Source organism: Lepus europaeus, chromosome 2 (genome assembly GCF_033115175.1).
Source record: "Lepus europaeus isolate LE1 chromosome 2, mLepTim1.pri, whole genome shotgun sequence".
Taxonomy (NCBI): Eukaryota; Metazoa; Chordata; class Mammalia; order Lagomorpha; family Leporidae; genus Lepus; species Lepus europaeus.
In genome coordinates this window covers 53247739-53262249 of record NC_084828.1, presented here as the reverse complement: position 1 = coordinate 53262249, position 14511 = coordinate 53247739, and the positions used below count along the sequence as shown (strand labels likewise).

The 14511-nt window shown below is 39.5% G+C and overlaps 1 protein-coding gene across 2 annotated transcripts in view; it reads left to right on the top strand.

Annotated features, from left to right (window-relative positions):
- DCBLD2 (discoidin, CUB and LCCL domain containing 2) overlaps window positions 1-14511 on the top strand; it is a 94413-nt gene that overhangs the window by 30352 nt on the left and 49550 nt on the right. The gene's annotated exons all lie outside the window — the stretch shown is intronic.

Here is a 14511-nt window from a genome sequence, read left to right as displayed (position 1 = left end):
TTATTGAGTCCAGATATATATATGTATACATTTATGTATACCGTTTAAAGATTGTGCCAGTTGGCGCCAGCAACACGTAAAAATGCATTTCAAACAGTCCTTCAAACAGTGTATTGCCATGCTTTTTGTGATTTGCCAACTGAATGGTGAGAAATAGTATTCCTATTGCTGTAGTTGGCATTTCTCATTGTTGGCCAGGTAGAACCTTTATTCATATGTTGAAGTGTTTGAGGTTTTTTTTTTTTTTTTAAACTTTTTGTCTCTGTGTCTTTGGCCAGGGCTATTATTATCTTTTAGGGATTTCAGCCTATATGTGATATATGCTGTAAATAATTTCTGCTATCTCATCAGTTGTCTTTTGACTTGGTTTATGGAATTTGTGTAGGGTGTTTGTTTTTCCCGTGCAGATTTTATAAAATGTAGTTAAAGTCATCAGTCTTCTTTAATTACATCTGCTTTCTTAATCATAGTAAGATAACTTCACCCAACATCTCAGGTAAAATAAATTTACCTGTTTTTTTCCCTCCCTCTCTAGTACAATTATATGGTTTTGTGTAGAAGGTGGCCCAAGTCCTTGGGCCCCTGCACCCACATTGGAGACCTGGAAGAAGCTCCTGGTTCCTCGCTTTGGCCTGACCCAGCCAGTCCTGGTTGTTGGGGTGATTTGTGGTGTGAACCAGTGGATGGAGGACCCCTCTCTCTGTCTCCACTTCTAACTCTGCCTTTTAAATAAATAAAATAAAACTTTAAAACAAGAAAACCAAATAAATTCAAAATCATCACATCTCCAAATGTCAATTTCATTTCTATAGATTACCTTTTAGGTGCTTTGTTAGTATAGATCAGGGAGAACATGTGATATTTGTCCTTTTGGGATTGGCTTATTTCATTATAATGTTTTCCAGTTTCATCTGGAAATGACAGGATTTCATTTTTTACTGCTGTATAGTATTCTATGGTGTACAAATCCCATAATTTCGTTATCTAATCTTCAACTGATAGACATCTGGGTTGATTCCATATCTTAGCTATTGTGAATCGAGCTGCAATAAACATGGGGTACAGATAATTCTTTCATATGCTGATTTCATTTCCTTTGGGTAAATTCCCAAGAGTAGGAAGGCAGAGTCATACGGTAGGTCTGTATTTAGATTTCTGAGGTATCTCTATACTCTCTTCCACAGTGGCTGCACTAGTTTACATTCCTACCAGTGGTGGATTAGGGTACCTTTCCCTTGCCAGCATTTGTTTGATTTCTGTGTGAAAGCCGTTCTAATGGGGGTGAGGTGAAACCTCACTGTGGTTTAGATTTGCATTTTCCTGATGGCTAGTGATCCTGAGATTTTTTTGTAGGTTGGTGCTTTGAATTTCCTCTTGAAAAATGCCTGTTCAAGTCCTTTGCCCATTTCTTTTTTTAAAAATAAGATTTATTTGAAAATCCGAATTACACAGAGGAAAAGCAGAGAAAGAGATCTTCCAATTGCCCCAGTTCCACTCCCCATTTGGCCACAATGGCTGGAGCTGTGCCAATCTGAAGCCAGGATCCCGGAGCTTCTTCTGAAACTCCCACGTAGATGCAGGGGCCCAAGGAATTGGGCCATCTTCTACTGTTTTCCGAGGACAAAGCAGAGAGCTGGATCAGAAGTGGAGTAGCCAGGTCTTGATCCGGCGTCCATATGGGATGCCAGCGCTTCAGGCCAGGGTGTTAACCCACTGCACCACAGTACTGGCCCCAGTTCTTTGCCCATTTCTTAGCTAGATTGTTTGCTTTATTGTTTTTGAGTTTCTTGTTCTTTATAAATTCTGAATATTAATTATTTATCAGTTCTATTGTTTGCAAATATGTTCTCCCATTCTGTTAGTTACCTCTTCAGATTATCCTTAATAATATGCATATATGGTATATGTATAAAAACATATGCATAAGTTTGGTCAAATTATATGATATACATGAGTAGACTTTTGTATAAGGTGAGGAGTAGGGAATTTAATTTTATTCTTATATACATCCAGTTTTGCCAGCACCATTTTTATTTTTTTTTTAAGATTTATTTATTTGAAAGGCAGAGTTAGAGGCAGAGAGAGAGAGAGAGAAAGAAAGTCTTCTATCTGCTAGATCATTCCCCAGATGGCCTCAATGGCCAAAGCTGTGTCGATCTAAAGCCAGGAGCCAGGAACCTCCTCTAGGTCTCTAATGTGGGTGCAGGGGCCCAAGGAGTTGGGCCATCTTCCAGCTGTAACACTCCTGTTCTCAGGCAGTTCAGGTAAGGGATGTGCAACCTGCAGTCATCACTGTCTTTTAGAAAGAAAGGCATGTCCATTCTTAGTGCTGTTGCTTTTAATATCTGCTATGTCATGTTTTAATTATAAACCCAAGTCTTATTGCTTAAGAGATCTATACCTTCCTGTCAATATCCTCTGCAGGTGAGTCTTTGAAGCAGCTGAAACTAAAGCTGAATCCAGCCACAAACAGCAGTTTATTGTAAGTTACAGCATGAGAGGAATCTTGGAAAGAGTTTTCAGGCTTCCCGAAAGAGAACACAATCTCACCTCCAACTCAGGGGCTAATTTGTGCAGTTCTACCTTGTTCTGGCCCACCAAGCAAGCAGAAAGTAGTGATCCTTGAAGCATGGCTTTTTAAAGAAACTTGCTGGACAGAAGACATTACTTAATGGTAACATCTCTTCTTAAACATGCTCTTCTGTTTTAGAGGGCCAGTCTTGCATCTGCTGTGTCCCCCTCCATTCAGCTTCCTGAGGGCGGCAGTGTTCCTATCTCATTTCATCCCGGAGTCCCCAGCACCTGCAAAGCATAGTGCCTGAATACTTAGATTCAATATCAATTTGGAGGGTGAACCAATGGAAGGAAGATCTTTCTCACTGTCTTTCTCTCACTGTCTAACTCTGCCTGTCAAATAAAAAAAAAAAAAAACCTGAATTGCTTTGAGAATTCCCAGTTTTATTTTTCAGTACTGAGTACTGAAAACTTTCTACATCAGTTTGTCTGCAAACAATGGTTCTCTTCTAAGCATGTACCATTCCCCGATCTGCTCAGCAGGTAACTCCATTCCCTCAACCCCATCTTCATATGCTGCAGGTCTGTTTCTTCTTTTTTTAAAAGATTTATTTATTTATTTGAAAGGCAGAATTGCAGAGAGGCAGAAGCAGAGAGAGAGGTCTTCCATCCACTGGTTCCCTCCCCAGATGGCTGCAATGGCTGGAGCTGCACTGATCCCAAGCCAGGAGCAGCTGGGACTGGAACCAGAGCCCATATGGGATGCCGACACCACAGGCAATGGCTTTACCCATCATGCCACAGTGCTAGCCCCAAGTTGCACATTTCTAAGAACAACATTGTTCTGTGGCTCATCTCTCAATAGATTGAATTCCTATTTACTTGAGAACATAAGTCAGGTTTTAAGTTTCTTAATATTCCAATTCTGGTCTAAGTTGGGAACATCTCTCTTCTCTGTTGAATATGGAATATTTCCCATTAACGCTTTCTGGAGTTTAATTCGTTGGTGTTCATCTACCAAAATGTGGTTGATATGAATGTTGGAAGAGGCATGAACACCTTACAGTCTAAGCTCTGTACAAGTCAGTACAAACTCATTGCCAGCAGGGCCTAACCAGGGTAAAATGACAGCACTGCTATGATCATGTGTGATATTTGAGTTTTGGAATTGGGGAAAGTATGGAATGGTGAGCTGTGGTAAACTGTAGTGTGTGGTTTCCTCTGTGAAGGAGGATAGCCACTATCCTTTTCAGTGGTATAACCATTTGGAAAACTGGCCCAGGTTTCCCTTTTTTCTTTCCCCTTGTGATTTTTCAAGAGGACCCAGAAAATCAAAATTTATGTCAAATTTTTAAAATCTTGGCAACTAATCTAAACATTTTGGAAGAGCATGTGGCCCAAAATTGTATAGGCCAAGAGGCAAAGTAAAATACATCTATGGGCTGATTTGAGCTGTGAGCTGTAGATTCCAACTTCTGCTCTATACTTCCAATCATCCAAAAGCCAGGGTAGTCTTACAGTACACTAAAGCAAATTTCTGGTTTATTGGTTTCTGTTACTTCATAGCGAATAACCACAAACTTAGCAACCTAAAGCGTCTGTGTTCGCACGCACACAGATGCAATTGTCTTAGTTTCTGTAGATCAGAAGTCTGGGCATGATATAACTTAATTCTGTTTTGAGTCTTGTAAGGCTGAAATCAAGGTGTCAGCTGGGGATACGGATATTTTCTGGGGCTCAGGTTTCCCTTCCAAGTTTACTGGCTGGCTGACTCACTTTCTTGCAGTTGTGAAACTGAATTCCTCATTTTGCCGGTAACTTTTGGCCAGGTGCTGCTCTGAGTTCCTAGAGGCTGCGTGCAGTGGCCCCGACAGGCAATTCACAGCACACATGTTCACTTCCTTCTAGGCCAGCTGGCGTCTCTCTCTGCTTTCCAATTCTGCAACCAAGTGGAGAAAACACTGTGCTTTTAAAGGACATATCTAATCAGATCAGGCCTACCTCTACTCTTTAAAAAAAAAAAAAAAATCGGGGACCATGGTCAAGAAAATACCTTAGAAACATAGAAAGATCACTTACTAGAGGGAAAAATTTAAGGAAACACATGTTTAAAAAGTTCACCTTTACAATTAATCTAGAAGATAACAAGTTACCATTTTCTTTAATCCCTAATAATCCTGGAGGGAGAGAAATAAATTGCTACAGGCTGACTGAAAAAGCGGTGTAGTAACAGCATGTGTTAAAGTCAGAGCGAGAGTATGCATGAATGGATGAATGAACAGACACATGAAATATCCACATATATATATATATACACATTTATATTCATTTCCTGATACCTGTGACCCTATGAGATACATACAGCATTTGCATTTATCAGATGGAAAGAGCCGAGACACTGAGAGTGCTTGTCTGCGTGTTAGGATTATGTAAGGATAATTTGTTTTCACTTAAGAGTGAGTCTTTCAAATTCTTAGTTTTATAGATTTTTAAAAATCTTATCAGCATGGACAAAGTGACAATAAGGCTGCATTGGAATAAAGACTGACCCAACATTTATGATAGTCATGTAAATTTGGTATAACTCTTGGAAAATAACATGATTCTGTAACTGCAGTTCAGAGAATGTGGCATCACTAATCATTTGAAACACAGGAAAATCTGTACATAGAGTCAAATCTTTTCTGTGATATAAAGCATGGGAAAATTGGAAACTTAAATTTTCATACTAAAAGTTGCATCAACTGGTTTATCCTCTTGAATGAAGTCACTTTAAGAGGTTAGTGATTCTGGACAGCATGGTGGGGTAACAGGTAAAGCCACAGCCTTTGACTCCTGCATACCATGTGGGCATCAGTTCAATTCCCAGCTGCTCCACTTTTTTTTTTAAGATTTATTTATTTGAAAGTCAGTTACAGAGAGAAGGAGAGGCAGAGAGGGAAAGAGCAGGCTTCCATCCACTGGTTCACTCTCCAATTGGCCACAATGGCCATAGCTGTGCCGATCCAGAGCCAGGAGCTTCTTCTAGGTCTCCCACGTGGGTGCAGGGGCCCAAGGACTTGGGTCGTCCTCTGCTGCTTTCCCAGGCCATAGCAGAGAGCTGGATGGGAAGTGGAGTAGCTGGAACATGAACCCGTGCCTATATGGCATGCCGGTGCTGCAGGCGGTGGCTCTTCCTGCTTTGCCACAGCGCCAGCCCCTGCTCCACTTCTGATCCAGCTCTCTGCTGATGGCCTGGGAACGGAGTGGAAGATGGGACCCTGCACCCACATGGGAGATCTGGAAGAATCCTGGTTTCTGCCCAGTCCTGGCCATTGTGCCACTTGGGGGTGAACCAGCTGATGGAAGATCTCTCTGTGTCTCTCCATCTCTCTCTCTCTCTCCCTAACTCTGCCTTTTGAGTAAATAATATATCTTTCATAAAATCTTTTTTAAAAAAGAGAGAGGTAATAGTTCCAGCCCCTACCATACTTTGGTGGGACCCTTAACTCTGCTTTCCTGAAGTCCTTAGACCTTTGTCCCCTGAAGCTTCCCTGACTCACTGCTGTTCAAGTTTGCTCTGCACCCAAACTCCCTACTGCATCTGCACGTTTCCCTTGAGAATTAGTCTTTTCTTCCCCTAAAAGCCAGGAGGCATTTGTTCTGTTAGCAGACTCTTATAGGTCATCATATTTTTCCCAGATCTCAAAAGATCACATTGTTCCTTCTTCAGGGTTATCCGCACCTCCCCAAAGAAATGCCAGAAGCTGTATGCTAGATATCTCAGAATGCTGGCTGGGTTGCACTTTTTGGCTATTATGAATGATGTGTTGAGTTAGTTTTTGTGTGAATTTATGTTTGCATTTCTTCTGGGTTTTTACCCAGCAGTGGTATTGCTGGATCATATGCTAACTCCATCTAACCTTTGGAAAAACCATCTCTGCTTTTCAAAGTGGCTGCATGTTTTACAATCCCACCAGCAGTGTAGGAGGGTTCTGATTTGTCCACATCCTTGTCAAAACTCGCTTATCTCTTTTTTGGTTCTAGCCATCCTAATAGGTGGGAAGTGTTATGTTATTGTGGGCCTGATTTGCATTTCTCTCATGGCTAATGATTTTTTAAACATTTTATTTGTCTGAACTGTCGATTCTTTTAGACTCTAAATTAGTGTTTTGTGAGTATTATATTGGGCCAGATAAGAGATTTACTTTAATATTTACATTTTCTATAGGTATCTCTGTGCTATTTTTTGAAAGTCTTCTCTTATTTATGTATGAGAAATTTCTAGGGATTTTAGCTCGCTTTGAGAACCATCAGATCCTATAGTTGTTAGCAATCAAATGCTTTTTGTTGATTTCAGATTTCCTTTGAAAGGCCAAACTGGGGATGTAGAATTAAAGAATTAACTAGTATATTGCCCAGATTAGGAATGAAGTTTCTTCTATGTTTCGTGTGTGTGTGTGTGTGTATATGAAATATATATATGAAATTTTAACCAAGTCCCTGTGTTGCTTGTATAATGAGTAACACCTGTGATCAAAAGTAGCAGTAGACAGCCCTTGTGGCCAAGAGTAAGAGATAATAGCAGGTATTTATGTGGTGTACGTTGGTGTATTTAACCACCTAGAAGGTCAGCAACTGTTTTTTGTTTTTTCTTTTAGGCATTTATTTTGTATTTATTTGAAAGGCAAAGTTACAGAGGAGCAGAGTGAAAGATCTTCCATCTGCTGGTTCGTTCCCCAAATGGTTGCAACAGTCAAGACTGGGCCAGGCGGAAGCCAAGAGCCAGGAGCATCAACCTGGTCTCTGGGTGCAAGCAGTTGGACTACTTTTTGCTGCTTTCCCAGACATATTATCAGGGAACTGGATTGGAAGTGGAGCAGCTGGGTCTCAAACCTGTGCCCATGTAGGATGCTGCATTGCAGGTGGAGTCTTAACCTGCTATGCCACAACGCTGCCCACACCCCTCCTTTTTGAGATTTATTTGAAGGCAGAGTTGGCAATTGTGCTTTTGTAAAAATTAAAATTATTCTTGCGCTTAGCATTGTCTTTTGAGTTTTGTAAAGCAAGAATGATTTTAAAAATGATAGCAAAGACTTTTAGGATTCTTTACCTGTTGAAAGGATTTTTAAAAGTTTAACTTCAGGGGCCAGATTTGTTGTGCAGCAGGTTAAACCACAACCTGTAAAATGGGTATCTCAAATGATCTACAGTTTGAGTCCTAGCTACTCTACTTTGATCCAACTCTTTGTTAATGCCACAGAAGATGGCCCAGTGCTCAGGTCCCTGCCACTCACGTGGGAGAGCCGGCTGGCATTCCAGGCTCCCGGCTTCAGCCTGACCCAGCCCTGGCCCTTGCCATGATTTGGGCAGTCAACCAGCTGATGGAAGATTTTTTCTTTCTCTCTCTTTCTCTGTTACTCTACTTTTCAAATTTTTAAAAATTTTTTTACAGATGTAACTTCTAAATATTTCACTTCAGGAATATATTTTTGTACTTCAAATTATTTAATAATTTATAATTCATTATCAGCAAATGATTTCATTTTTATAAGGTAAAGACACTTTTATATATGGCCTAAATATCTTTTAAATATGATCTTTTCCGTTTGTACCTAAAAATATCTGTAAGTCAGTATTTGCTGTGAACACTCTGTCCAGCATTGTCATAAAGTTATACATCCAGCGTTGTAATAAAATCTTTAAATGGCAAAGAACAACTAGTGTTGATGGGCCCAGATGAAACTGCTGATCACTTTGAGAATAGGTAACTGGCTTATGTAAATATGTAGTTGATGAAATTGCTCCAGGGCTCCCGATGGAGCACAGTATGCTGCACCCTGTATGCTCTATATCTTTTCCTGTGCACAGATACCCATGAGGAGGGTTAATTTACAAAGTAGGCTCCATAAGAGATTAACAACATTGTAATAGAGTAGAATAATTATAACAATATACTGCAATAAAAATTATGTGAATGTAGTCTGTATCTCTTGGAAGAACCAGAGATATTAATATCTTTGGCACTTAGGTGACCGTGAGCAACTGAGGCCCCGGAAAGCAGAACTGCAGGTGGTGGAGACTGCAGTATTCAGATAATGACTGTTGCAGGATTCTTTGGTACTGGGTTATTTGGCATGAATGTTAAAATGTTGATAACCATAGAAGTGGTGGTTACTGGAGCCTGGAAATTGTATGGAGGAAGGACGATGGAGAGAAAAGATGGTTAATGGGTACAAGGGTGCAGCTAGAGAAATAACTTCTGGTATTCTGTTGCACAGTAGTATAAATATAGTTGACAAAAATTGATCAAATATTTCAAAACAGCTAGTAGAACAGATCTTGAATGTTCCCAAACCAAAGAAGTGATAAATGTCTAGGTGACAGGCAAGTTATGCTGTTCATTATATATGTATATACACGCATTGAAATGTAACACTGTACCATATAAATTTGTACAATTATGATATGTTGAGTATTCCAAAAGGAGCAGGTATTTGGTGCAGTGGTTAAGATGCTGCTTGGGCTGCCTGCATCCCATGTTGGAGACATATACTGGATATGGATCTGAGCTTCCTGCTAATGCACATGCTGGGGGAAGCAGCTGATGGCTCTAATACTTCAGTCCCTGCCACACAAAGAGGAGATCGAGGTTGAACTCCTGGCTCTGGCCTGGCCTCCCCAGCTGTTGCAGCTGTATGAGGAATGAACCAGCAGATAGGACATTCACAGTTTCATATCCTTTCTTTTCCTCTCCCTCCGTCCCTATTTTCAAATATTTTTTTCAAAAAATAGAAAAATAGAAAATTTTTATTTGTGCACAATTGTGTTTTTTGAAAGAAAGGATGAGCATGACATATTTTATGTTGAACATCTATTGTGCCTAAGACATACGTACGCCGTAGAGTTTAGTGTTTATTAAATGTGAAATGAATTGAAAAGTTAGAGACTGAATATTCTTTGCTTTCAAACGTTGACTTTTAAATTTCAAAACAAATTTTTGTTGTCCTTTTCTTTTTTAAAACAAATTTGTTTGAAAGGCAGAGTTAGAGAGAGAGAGAGAGAGAGAGAACCTCCATCTGCTTGGAGCCTAGAATTCCACACAGATCTCCCATGTGCATGGCAGGGGCCCAACCACTTTGGCCATCCTCCTCTGCTTTTCCAGGCTTACTAGCAGGGAGCTGGATGAGAAGTAGAGCAGCTGGGACTCTAACTGGCGCCCTTGAACCCACCGTGCCACAACACTGGTCCCATTTTTTTGCATTTTCTGTACATATTATCTAAATGTCTTCTTTTACTCTATGTAATGTTTTTCAAATTCATCCATGTATTAGTAGTTTGTTCCATTTTATTATTGAATAGTATTCCTTTGTGTGGATGTTTACCACATTTTTTTAATACACTGATGAATATGTGTCTTTGAGGCAGGTAAGTGCAGTGCTCCTGTGAACATTTTCTTTCTTTTTTTTAACTTTTATTTAATGCATATAAATTTCCAAAGTACAGCTTATGGATTACAATGGCTCTCCCCCCCCATAACTTCCCTCCCACCCACAACCCTCCCATCTCCCGCTCCCTCTCCCCTTCCATTCACATCAAGATTCATTTTCAATTCTCTTTATATACAGAAGATCAGTTTAGTATATATTAAGTAAAAATTTCAACAGTTTGTACCCACATAGAAACACAAAGTGAAAAATACTGTTTGAGTATTAGTTATAGCATTAACTCACAATGTATAGCACATTAAGGACAGAGATCCTACATGAGGAGCAAGTGCACAGTGACTCCTGTTGTTGACTTAACAAATTGACACTCTTGTTTATGGCATCAGTGATCACCTGAGGCTCTTGTCATGAGCTGCCAAGGCTCTGGAAGCATTTTGAGTTCGCCAACTCCGATCTTATTTAGACAAGGCCATAGTCAAAGTGGAAGTTCTCTCCTCCCTTCAGAGAAAGGTACCTCCTTCTTTGATGACCTGTTCTTTCCACTGGGATCTCACTCGCGGAGATCTTTCTTTCTTTTTTTTTTTTTTGCCATAGTGTCTTGGCTTTCCATGCCTACAATACTCTCATGGGCGTTTCAGCCAGATCCGAATGCCTTAAGGGCTGATTCTGAGGCCAGAGTGCTGTTTAGGACATCTGCTATTCTATGAGTCTGCTGTGTATCCCGCTTCCCATGTTGGATCGTTCTCTCCCTTTTTTGTCCTGTGAACATTTTCATAGTCTTTCCTATTGGATAGATAACTAGAAGTTAGTTGCAAGGCTGTATTAAAAATTATGTTTACATTTATCTTTTTCAGAAACTGCCAAATGTTTTTCTAAAACAGCTGTACCATTTGTGTTCCTACCATTAATGTATGAAGGTTTTCATTTCTCTACGTCATCACCAATATTTGATGTACTGTCCTTTTGATTGTTCTAGTGGGTCTGTTGTATCTCAGTGTAGTTTTTATTTTTTTTTTTTTAGATTTTATTTTTTTGAGAGATAGTTATAGACAGTGAGTGGGAGAGATAAAGATCTTCCTTCCATTTGTTCACTCCCCAAGTGGCCACAATGTCTGGAGCTGTGCAGATCTGAAGGCAGGAGCCAGGTGCTTCTTCCTGGTCTCTCTTGCAGGTCCAGGGGCCGAAGCACTTGGACCATCTTCTGCTGCTTTCCCAGGCCACTGCAGAGAGCTGGATTGGAAGAGGAGCAGCCAGGACTAGAACCAGTGCCTGTATGGGATGCCGGCGCCTTAGGCGGAAGATTAACCTACTGTGCCAAGGCACGGGCCCAAGTGTAGTTTTAATACTCATTTTCCTAATAATGAATGCTATTGTCATCTTTATGTGCTTACTTGTCATAGATTGCCTTGTCTTAGCCAAATCATTTGCCCTTAAAAAAAAAATTATATTGTCTGACTGAGTTACAAGAGTATTCTAGATATAAGTCCTTTATCAGATATTTTGCAAATACTTTCCAGATTATGGCTTGTCTTTTCCTTTTCTTAATGGTATCTTGAAGAAAAAACTTTTTAGTATTGATGAAATTGAAATTACTTTAAAGTTGGTCATCCTTTTGGCATTGAATCAAAGAAATCTCTGCTTAACCCTGGAATCCAAGGCTTTGTCCTATGTTTTCTTGTAAGAATTTATAATCTTAGCTCTTACATTTAGGCTCATAATCCATGTCAACTTAATTTTTGTATATGTTGTGGAATAAAGTTTTCAATTCATTTGGTTTTATATTTAGGTACAGCTGTTTTAGTGTATTTGCTGACGGGACTAGCCTTCCTCTGTTGAGGCACCTTGACAACCTTGTCGGAATCCAGTTGACCATGTCCACATGTCATACTTACTCAAATAGACAGAGGTGTAGATATATTCCTCACACCAGTATCATGCTGTTTTGATTACTCTAGTTTTATAGTAAGTTTAAAAATTGGGTAATATAAAGCCTCAGTTTTCTTTTGGGGCTGTTCTGTGTCCTTTGCATTTCCATATGAATTTTAAGCTCTGCTTGTGAATTTCTTTAAAAAATGAAAAAGCCCACCAGGATATTTATAGGGATTGGTTTGAATTAATACGGTCAGTGTAGGAAAGACTGACATCTTAACAGTATTGGGAATTTCAGTTCATAAACTTGGTACATCTCTTTATTTTAGCATTAATGTTTCTCAGGAGTGTTTTGTGTTTATCTGTGTATTGATTTTTTTAACATTTTAAAAATATCTCCATATTTTTATGTTATGCTGTTATGAATAGCTTAAAAATTCTTCAGATTGTTGCATATGAAAATACAACTGAGCTTATATATTGATCCTATGACTTTGCCTTAATAGTTCTGGTGGGATTGTTTTTTTGTTTTTGTTTGTTGATTCCTAAGGATTTTCTACTTAGAAAATGAAATACCACCCTTGGAGATGAACAATTTGGAACATGCTCAATCGGACTGGCCGCAAATGGTGGAGTTAGAAATGTGCCAGGGGATTCCAACACAATCCCATCAAGATGGCATGTACCAATGCCATCGCACTAGTCCAAGTGATCAATTTCAGCTCACAATTGATAGCTCTGATAGGTCTAAGAGTCAAAGAGATCACACAAACAAGACAAGTATCTGCTAATACTAACTGATAGAATCAAAAAGGGAGAGAAAGATCCAACATGGGAAGTGGGATACACAGCAGACTCATAGAATGGCAGATGTCCTAAACAACACTCTGGCCTCAGAATCAGCCCTCAAGGCATTCGGATCTGGCGGAAGAGCCCATGAGAGTATAGCAGGTATGGAAAGCCAAGATATCATGGAAAAAAAAAAAGACCTAAATGAATGATTTCTGTGAGTGAGATCCCAGTGGAAAGAACGGGGCCATCAAAGAAGGAGGTACCCTTCTCCGAAGGGAGGAGAGAACTTCCACTTTGACTATGACCCTATTGGAATAAGATCAAAGTCAGCGAACTCTAAAGGCTTCCATAGCCCTGGCAACTCATGACTAGAGCCTAGGGAGATTACTGACGCCATGAACAGGAGTGTCAAATTGTTAAATCAGCAACAGGAGTCACTGTGTACTTACACCCCATGTGGGATCTGTCCCTAATGTGTGGTCTAAAGCGAAGTGATGCTATAACTAGTACTGAAACAGTATTTTTATACTTTGCGTTTCTGTGTGGGCACAAACTGATGAGGTCTTTACTAATTATATACTGAAGTGATCTTCTGTATATAAAGAGAATTGGAAATGAAAAAAAAAAAAACAACCTGGTGTTAAAATGGAAATGGCATAGAAAATTAATTAATTTGAAAAAAAAATTATGTAGGTTCTCTGTCTTTAATGTGCTGTACATTGCTATTTAATGCTATAATTAGTAATCCAATGGTAGTTTTTTCACTTTATGTTGCTATATGGGCAAAATGTTGAAATCTTTACCCAATATATACTAAACTGATCTTCTGTATACAAAGAGAATTGAAAATGAATCTTTACATGAATGGAAGGGGAAAGGGAGCGGGAAAGGGGAGGGTTGCGGGCGGGAGGGAAGTTATGGGAGGGGGGAAGCCATTGTAACCCATAAGCTGTACTTTGGAAATTTATATTCATTAAATAAAAGCTTAATAAAAAAAAAAAAAAGAAATACCACCCTTGAAAGTGGTGTTCATAAAAGTCCACATGACTCTTATTCAAGTAATGGAGCTTTTGTCCTAAGTTTTTTAGACAAGTTAACAAGCCCATGTGGGAATCCATTTTTATTACTGGTTGATATCTTACTTTATTTATTTTGTCATCTTTTTTTATCTTAGTGTACTTAGATCTGGAATGAGACCATGTGACTTTTTACATATATGTTAGACATGAAAGGATATAAGACAGGCACTTAGTTATGAGGGGGCTTCAAAAAGTTCATGGAGAATACCTGTTATCTTTTTTTAAGATTGATTTATTTGAAAGACAGGGCAGAGACAGAGACATAGAGGGAAATCCTTCATCTGCTTATTTATTCCCTAAATGGCTGAAACGTCTGGGACTGGTCCAGACTGAAGCCAGGAGCCCAGAAAGCCATCCAGGTCTCCCACATGGGTGGCAAGCACCCAAGTACTTTGGGCATTCTCCATTGCCTTTCCAGACACATTAGCAAAGATCTGGATCAGAAGTGGAGCCGCCTGGACTCAAACTGGCACTCCAATATGAGATGGGATACTGGCATCGCAAGCAGTGGCTTAGCTTGCTGTGCCACAATGCCAGCCTCCGTGTTATCTTTTAAAACCATTTTTCCATGAATATTTTGCCTCCCCCTCATATATATAGCTGAAATTCAAGGGAAAGTGTATGGAAGTTGGAGTTGTCAGATCATAGTTAAAAACATGGGAGCAGATATGTTCACCTAAAGGGATTGACTGAAACTGAAAAGAATATTTGAGGGGTGCTCTGAAGTGAGGAATCCAGGGATGCCCTGGTGAAGGCTTATTAAGAATATTATTGATTGGTCATAGTTCATTTGTGAGCTGCCTGCCTGCATGAAATGCTTGAAGTTATTT